General features: G+C 52.5%; 1 non-coding gene across 1 annotated transcript; it reads right to left on the bottom strand.

The window, feature by feature from the left end:
- Window positions 1–5,194: 5,194 nt before the first annotated feature.
- On the bottom strand, window positions 5,195–5,267 carry TRNAK-UUU. Its single transcript has one exon. It is a non-coding gene; the product is annotated as a tRNA-Lys (tRNA).
- Window positions 5,268–7,457: the final 2,190 nt, after the last annotated feature.

Consider the following 7,457-nt stretch of genomic DNA (forward strand, 5'->3'; position numbering starts at 1 on the left):
GTAAGGCACTCTATTTCTCTGGCTGTGGAGATGTCAAGCCTGGCACTGCTTCCAAGGTGGAAGGAGTCACAGACGACAGCCTGGGGCACAGAAGAGCTGGGGTGCCCAGAGCCTTTAATCTTGACTCACTGAGGGCTCTTCTACACCTTGGAACCACAGGTGGCTGTCGGAGTTGACCAAGAGAAGCAGAGAGCATCAGGGGAGAGATCAGGCAGGTGTAGCCTCAGAGGACCTCTCAGGACTAGCTAGAAGCAGAGATCTGGACCAGCAGGGCTTGCTCCTAAGCAGGTACATTGTGGGAGAGGCAGGATCTTCTGATGCTTCCTGCTGCTGAAGGTTTTGGAGATGTGTGGGGGGAGAGGGACTGGTTCATTGGCATTCCTCTGGTCTGTGAGCTCCTCAGGCTATACAGGAAGGCAGCCTGGCTCTTTGGGACAGAGGAAACGAAGGACAGGGAAAGTCTTTGAGGAGAGGTTCCCAGCTTGGTGGTGTAGAAGTAGCCCTGAAACTCCTCCCAGGCTTGCAAGGCCACCTTCCMTTGCTGTAGAGCTACAGGTAGAGGCAGTGCTGACACCATGGCTAGGGAGGGGGTTCAGAGGCACATGTAAGGAAGTGCCCCATTTTTTGCCCCTTTYCAGATGGGGAGATTTGCCTTTTCTGCCTCAGAGATGCAAGGAACCCCAAGGTAGGAAGAAGGAAAGGGGACTGCAAGAGCATCACTGTCGGGGGGGGCCAGGAGTGAGCCAAGAGGCCTGTGTTTTTTTTGTTGGAGTAATGGCAGGAAGGACAGCAGAACCTTCCTTTCTCTCTCTCTCTCTCTCTCTCTCTCTCTTTTGGGTTCAGGGCACCTGCAGAAGAGAAAGTTTCAGTGGAGATGGAAGTGGCTAGGTGGCTCTGGAGTGGATGTTGCTCCTTTAGGCTCTAGGAGGGAATCCCCTGATGCTGTATGGCTGCAGCTCTCCCTGCAATGGAGACCTTCCTGTCCCTGTCAGCAAGGAGGAGGCCAAGGGCATTTGGGAGCAGGACTGGCAGGAGGAGGTGAGGGGCTGTGACACAAACACAACCCTAGGGAATGGAGGATTTCTCCCCACAGCCAAGGAACAATGGGAGGGTCTCCTTTTTGGCTGTCTCTCCTAGAGGCCTAACTGTGGGTTTTGCTGATTGCACAGGGTTAGAACAAGCCTCAGAACCAACATCCCTGCTTGCCAGGGCAGCCGAGGGCTCTGTCCCCCAGATTTGTTCTTCGCACAGATTCTAGTGACATGGTGGTAGTGTCACAGAGGAGAATGCCATGACATGGGTTGCGGAGGTCAATATATAAAGGCTTGCTGGTCTCCAGTCAGCACTAGGTTGGGAGGCAGCAACTCTGAGCAACCTGGTGAGGTGAGTGAGGGTAGCTGCCCTGCAGCAGCATGGCTTGGGGAGGGGTAGGGAGCTGGGGGCCTGGGTGGGAGGGAAAGGACAGAGCGGGAGACATTCCCACATATYGAGCACCTTGCAGAGCTCAAGTGCTGTCAGCCTCTGCTGCCCATCATCACTGCCCCTCTACTGTTATGCAATGGAGCTTTGGGGACCCCTTGCCTTTGCTTGAGGCTTGGAGAGCCCAGGAGCAGGGGAATAGAGGGGCTTAGCAGAGATTGTTGAGGGAGGAAGCAGGTTCCCATGCCTCTGAGACACTGTGCTGGAGGCACACCCTTGTCCTGCTTCTTCCTCAGGGTTGGCAGAGAAGCCTCCAGAGGAGAAACCCCAGCCCAGCTGTGGCAAGGACTTTTCAGAGCTCTCAGGACACATCTGTATTGTGTCCGCCATGAAGTGGAAGGCCCCCAAGTTGAGGGAGGATAGTGAGAGTGAAGTATCCCAACAGCTCCCTGAAACCAGAGGCCAGGCAAAGGTGTTTTAGAGGCATTTTGTGTGCAGCTGCAAGTGGTGGCAGTGGTAGGCATGTGCTTCCCAAGAGCTCCATTGCAGGGCCTGTCTTATTCTCAACAAGGGAGGCTTGTTGTGTGGGGAGGGAAGCATGGGGAGGGAAGGCTGTGTGGGGAGGGAAGGTACTGCCCAGAGCTTGCTGGGGGCCAAGAGGCCAAGGAGTAAAGGGAAAGGCAGGGGCAGGAAGCCTCTGAGGCTGGTGGGAACTCAAAGGAGCCTTGCTTTGGGCCAGAGAGCGGCATGGTATGGTAGAGAAGTGGGCTGGTGAGGGGATCTCAGTGGGAGCATGGGATGTGCAGTGGAGTGGACAGAGCCAGCTGTGAAGGCAAAATCCCAAGCCTTATGGGAAGGCACTCTGACTCCTGACACCCAGGTACACCCTTCCGCAGGCTGTCTGCCCCCTCCTGCCCTCCTGGATGCCTGTTGTAACCCACATCCTGGCAATGCCCACTTCCCCTCCAAGGCCCTGCAGGGGCCCACAGGGGCATGCATGTATGTGTGTAGGTGTGAAATCCCAGGAGTTGGCCTTGCTGAGAAAGAAGTGATGTCTTGGTGATTATGACCTGTGGAGGGATTTGTTCTTCCCTGAGCTTTCCCAGCTGCTTTTCTTCAAACTGGAGCCAGCTACTCACTCTCAAAGTTCTTAGGGCCTCCGTGATCACACACCTGTTTGCTTCCCAAGGCCATGGCAACGGCCACTGTGCTCCTCGTGTGCTGCCAGAGGGACCCACCACCAACACACCTCCATGGGAGATGCCACAGGCCCATGGGAGTGCAATGGCTGTGCTGGCTGGGGCACTGGTAAGAGACTGAGGACCTGGGTGCCATGGCTAGAGCTGGGGGCCAGGCAGGGCCTGGCAGGGGGTGGTCAGGCTTGGGGGTGATGGAGCCTCTCTACCTCCAGGACGGTCAGGGGGCACYGCTTTGACCTCTCCATCCCCAGGGAGTGTGGGGCAGATCTTTGATGACAAGAGGAGCACAGAACACTGGTGCCCAGGCAGCTGCACATGGGTCTGGCAGCTGGGTGAGGAGCAGGGCTGCAGGGACCCCCTGCTGCAGCAGTGGCCTCAGGCTTGGTAATTAGGCCAGGAAGGGGCAGGGGCAGAGGCGTCTTCTTAGAAGTCTCATCTGACAGAGAGAAGTTTGCGTTTAATGCCGACGACTCCCATGGCCCTGCGGCCTTTCCCATCCCACTATCCACTGCCCAGTGAGCGGCTGCAGATGGAGAAGCCTGGGCTGTCTTGGCCACAGCTGCTTTGGCGGATCATGCTGGGGGTCTGGCACATCAGCCTGCTCCTGGCCTTGCCCTGCACAAACTCAAATCCCAACGAAAACCATTGGGGTGAAGCACAGGGAGACACTCCCTCCCCATACACTGTCCTCCAGCTCCTCCAACCCCATAGAGGGGAGGTCCAGCACACCAGGGTGCCTCAAGCACAGGGAGAGCAGTAGGGTCTAGGGTTTAGAGCAGGCATAGGGGATCTCCAGCTTCTGAGGTATCTGGCGATGTGAAGGCAATGAGGCTGAGGTGCTTGAGCTGGGAGAGGTGGGAGCTGGAAACCCGGCTTTCCTGGGAGAGCAGTGGGGGTAGGGGTTGGAGCTGAGGTGTATTCAGAGTTTCTGGCTTCCCTCCCTTGCTGGCAGGGTTTTGGGCAGCAAGACACCTGGGTTCCTGGGAAGGCTGCATGAGCTAGAGCCCCTGGAAAGGAAGTCGGTGCTTTTTGCCAGAATGCTAGTTTAAAATATGACTCCGTTCGTTTTTAAATGCCTGGTTCTCATCTGGAAAAAATGCAGTTGTCCTTGAAAATGGATGCATGAAGGTGGATCTCAATAGCTCAACAGAAACCAGTTTCCATCTGTGTTACTGCACGGATGCAGGAAAGGACAAACACCTTCTTTCTGATTTGTGTGTGCTGTGATGAGTGAAAAGGTGAATTTGTGCAAATCCAGGCCCACAGGGAGCTCCCCGGAGTGATGGACTTCTCCAAGCAGGTGGGGGAGTAGGGTGGCCCCATGGGCTTGCCAGGCACCATCAGGGAGGATATAAAGGAGTGGCTTGCATGGATGGAGCTTTGCCTTCGGACATGTGATGAACCAGGAGAAACCTTGTGAGTAAGGGTCAGAGGACAGATCTGCACAGGTGATTTTGTAGCTGGTGACTGCTATGGACCTCCTGAGCAAGTACAGGAGGCAGATGAAGCCTTCTGTAGGCAGCTGGAGAAAGCCTCACAGTCACAGGCCCTGGTACTCATGGGTGACTTTAATCACCCTGATATCTGCTTGAAGGGCAATATGACTGGGTGCAAGCAATCCAGGAGATTTCTGAAACACATTGAAGACAATTTCTTGATGCAGGGGAGACTAGGGAGAGATGCTCTGTTAGCCATGCTACTTGCAAGCAAGGAAGAACTGGTGCAAGATGTACAACCCTGGCTGCAATGAACATGAGACTGTGAAGTTTAYGATCCTGAGAGGAGCGAGAAAGACAAGCAGAGTAATTACAACACTGGCATTCAGAAGAACAGATTAGACCTGCTTTGCACAGGGGCTGGACTAGATGATCTCCCAGCCTGAATTATGATGCTATGATTCTGTGATTGCCAGTAGTACATTTTGCAGCAGCTGCTCTCCCTTTGCAGAGGTCAGGAGTGGGAGTAAGGGCATGGTGAGTGCAGTGGGCACACAGTGATGTACAGACTTCCTGGGAAGTGTTTTCCGAGAGCRCAAAGCCAGCTGCTCTGTGACTAGAACAATGTTTGATGGATGCTTGTGTTCCGTGTTGAAATGAGGGCAACATCTTTCTGCCTTTCCTACCACCCTCAGCACTACCTGGCAGGGGCTGGGCCAACTGGGAGCCTGGTGCTGGCTCCCTCAGGGCAGCATTGCTGCCAAAGCAGGCTGTCCTCAGAAACACAGATGCCCAGAGCAGATTTGAGCAGAACATCTAATAAAAAGGGTATCCTGCAAATATGCCTGGGTCTCTGCTGCCTCCAAATTGCCCCATGATTTTTCCCATCACCTAGATTGCATAGAGGAGTCCCTACACCCCTGCAGCCTGCTGGGGCAGGGTGACAGAAGAGCAGGAATACACCTTCTGTCAGGTAATATCAGGAGGGAGCAAAGAGAAAGATTTCCTCTTTTGTGGGAGACAGGAATCAGATGCAAAGAGCTTGTTTATAGATTTAAGCACTCCCCTGCCACTCCKCAGCTTTTACCAGTACCATTTCTTCCACAAAGGAGGATGCACGCAATATAAGAGGAAAGCTCTTGCCTGAACAGGGGCTTGAACCCTGGACCCTCAGATTAAAAGTCTGATGCTCTTCCAACTGAGCTATCCAGGCTCTCTGAARAAGAAAATAGAGCCTAGCTCAGGAGCCCAGTACTAATTACCAGTAGCTGGGCTTTCTAATCAGGTCAACAGAGAGAGAATGAAATCCTGGGATCAGCAATTAATTAATACCTTGAAAGGCTGACTTGGTTAAGATTTCTCTTTTGCATTTTTGTTCAGATGCGGGTCCTTGCTGCCAGGCTGGATGTCAGGCCCGCAGCCTCAGGAGGAGTCCCGCTCCCCACTCAACAGCGCAGGACAGAGGCAGAAACACCATGGCTCTTTCAAGGTAAAACCCCAGGCCAGATGGCTGTTAAAAAACCACTAACCCCCAGGAAAAGGAATAAAGAAACTGGCAGTTTCCAAACAATCCCCCCAAAAGCTGCTCAGGGCTCAGGTTGCTGTGAATCTTGCACTAATGTTACTCACACAACTTCAAAGCAGTGTGTAAGCACTACACAGCTTTTCTCCCTGCCAGTCTATTAACATCCTAAGCTCAGCACGGACAAACTCTCGTTCTTTTTAGAAATGTTAAAGAGCCTAGGAAAACTCTCATTCAGACATCCATTTACCTATTTTTAATGTTTATGCTTTTCATAAACTACAGAAAGCCCAAGTACTTACGCCTCCCCCAATCTTGGGTATCATATTTGGTGAAAGATGTATTTTCACTGGCAGAGAGATGCGAATGTCATATTTACAGGGAGGCACCGCATGATTTCCCTCCCACAGGTTTATACTTCCCTGCCTACCCACCCATCTAACTACTTCTCTGACTCCTCTCTGCAGGCCTACCTCAGGTAGGCTCATCTACCTACTGTATCTATTTACTGCTTCTGCCTTTAGCCCTCCTCCCCAGCTCTCTCTCTTCTGAAATGCAGAGACTCAGGTCTGTCCCTCTTTCAGGAAAAGGGAGAGAGAAAGAGATTAAATTTCTCTTTCAGGCTCTCCCTACTAAAAGAAGGAAGTCTGTCTGTCTGTCCCTGTGTCCCCGTGCACAGCCTGTCTGTCCTGGGGGAGATGTGGCACTCTGCCCCGGGGCACCTGCCCTGGAGAGGGGAGGGTGGGCAGATGGCCTGGTCCAGGCAGGGGCAGAGAGGGTTTTGGCAGGACACAGGCCCCTTGGGAACAGCACCGAGCACTTCCCAGCACCTGTTTTCACTGAGCAAGAGCCAGAGTCAGAGCCAGGCAGGGAGCTGCCCAGGCATGGGATCCCCACGCCTGCCCTGCTGCTGCACTGCCTCCATCCGGGCAGCTCCACGGGCACCAGCAACATTTCTCTCCAGGACCAGACAGAGGTGGGAACAGGGGATGCTACTATTTCCCCAGAGGCTGGCAGCCCGCGAAAGGCAGTGGAGGAGACTCTGACGGCTTGATGGTGGTGACAATTAGTGACAAGGGGAAGGGTGACTAATGTGCTCATTTCTAGTCCAGCTCAGGCTCAGGCTCAGCTCTTGCCTGCACCACCTTCCACCACAGCTTGCCATTTACTGGCACCCTTTCTAGACAGCTCTTCTTACATAGTTTACAATGCAAGGATTTAAGTCAAACATATTCACACAACAGGTAACCTGGATTCCACTGACTGACACACAGTGACAGTTTCTGGAGATCCTCTGAGACATGGGGCTTTAAATTCAACAGGGATTGATCACTCTAGGGCAACAGGCTGTCATGCAGCATAACTCATAAAATGAGTAAATAATGAAATCATGGTTGGAAAGGCTAACAAGGAGAGCAGGTGAAAGGATAAGAAAAAGGATACTACRAAACAACAGAAATATTCCCTTGAGCAATTCAAATCCTATACTAGCCAACTGACCAGTCAGTACTTGTCAGCAGTTTCACCTCCTGTTACCGTTCCCCATTCTCATCTCGTCTCATCTCATCACACTTTCCCACTCATTCAATAACAAATTAATTTTCCAGGAGAGCAAATGGAAGATCTGTGCTGAGATAATAAGCTCACAAAAGCAAAAATTACTTTGTGTCAGCTGAGTCAAAATTGAGGTAGGAGTCACCTTGTGCAAGAGGTTGGGCAACTCTCAGCCTTTGTGCACAGCCAACTTAAATGGCAACACTTCACTTGGACCCTAGTCATTCCTTCAACGAAAATACCTATTCCCAGGCAATTTTACAGGCTGCAAAAACAGCAGCACAGCTGGAACAAATAATGACTATGGGAGACAAACCAAGTAAAAAA

This window comes from Apteryx rowi, unplaced genomic scaffold (assembly GCF_003343035.1).
Source record: "Apteryx rowi isolate R43461 unplaced genomic scaffold, aptRow1 scaffold_266, whole genome shotgun sequence".
In the NCBI taxonomy this organism is placed as follows: domain Eukaryota; kingdom Metazoa; phylum Chordata; class Aves; order Apterygiformes; family Apterygidae; genus Apteryx; species Apteryx rowi.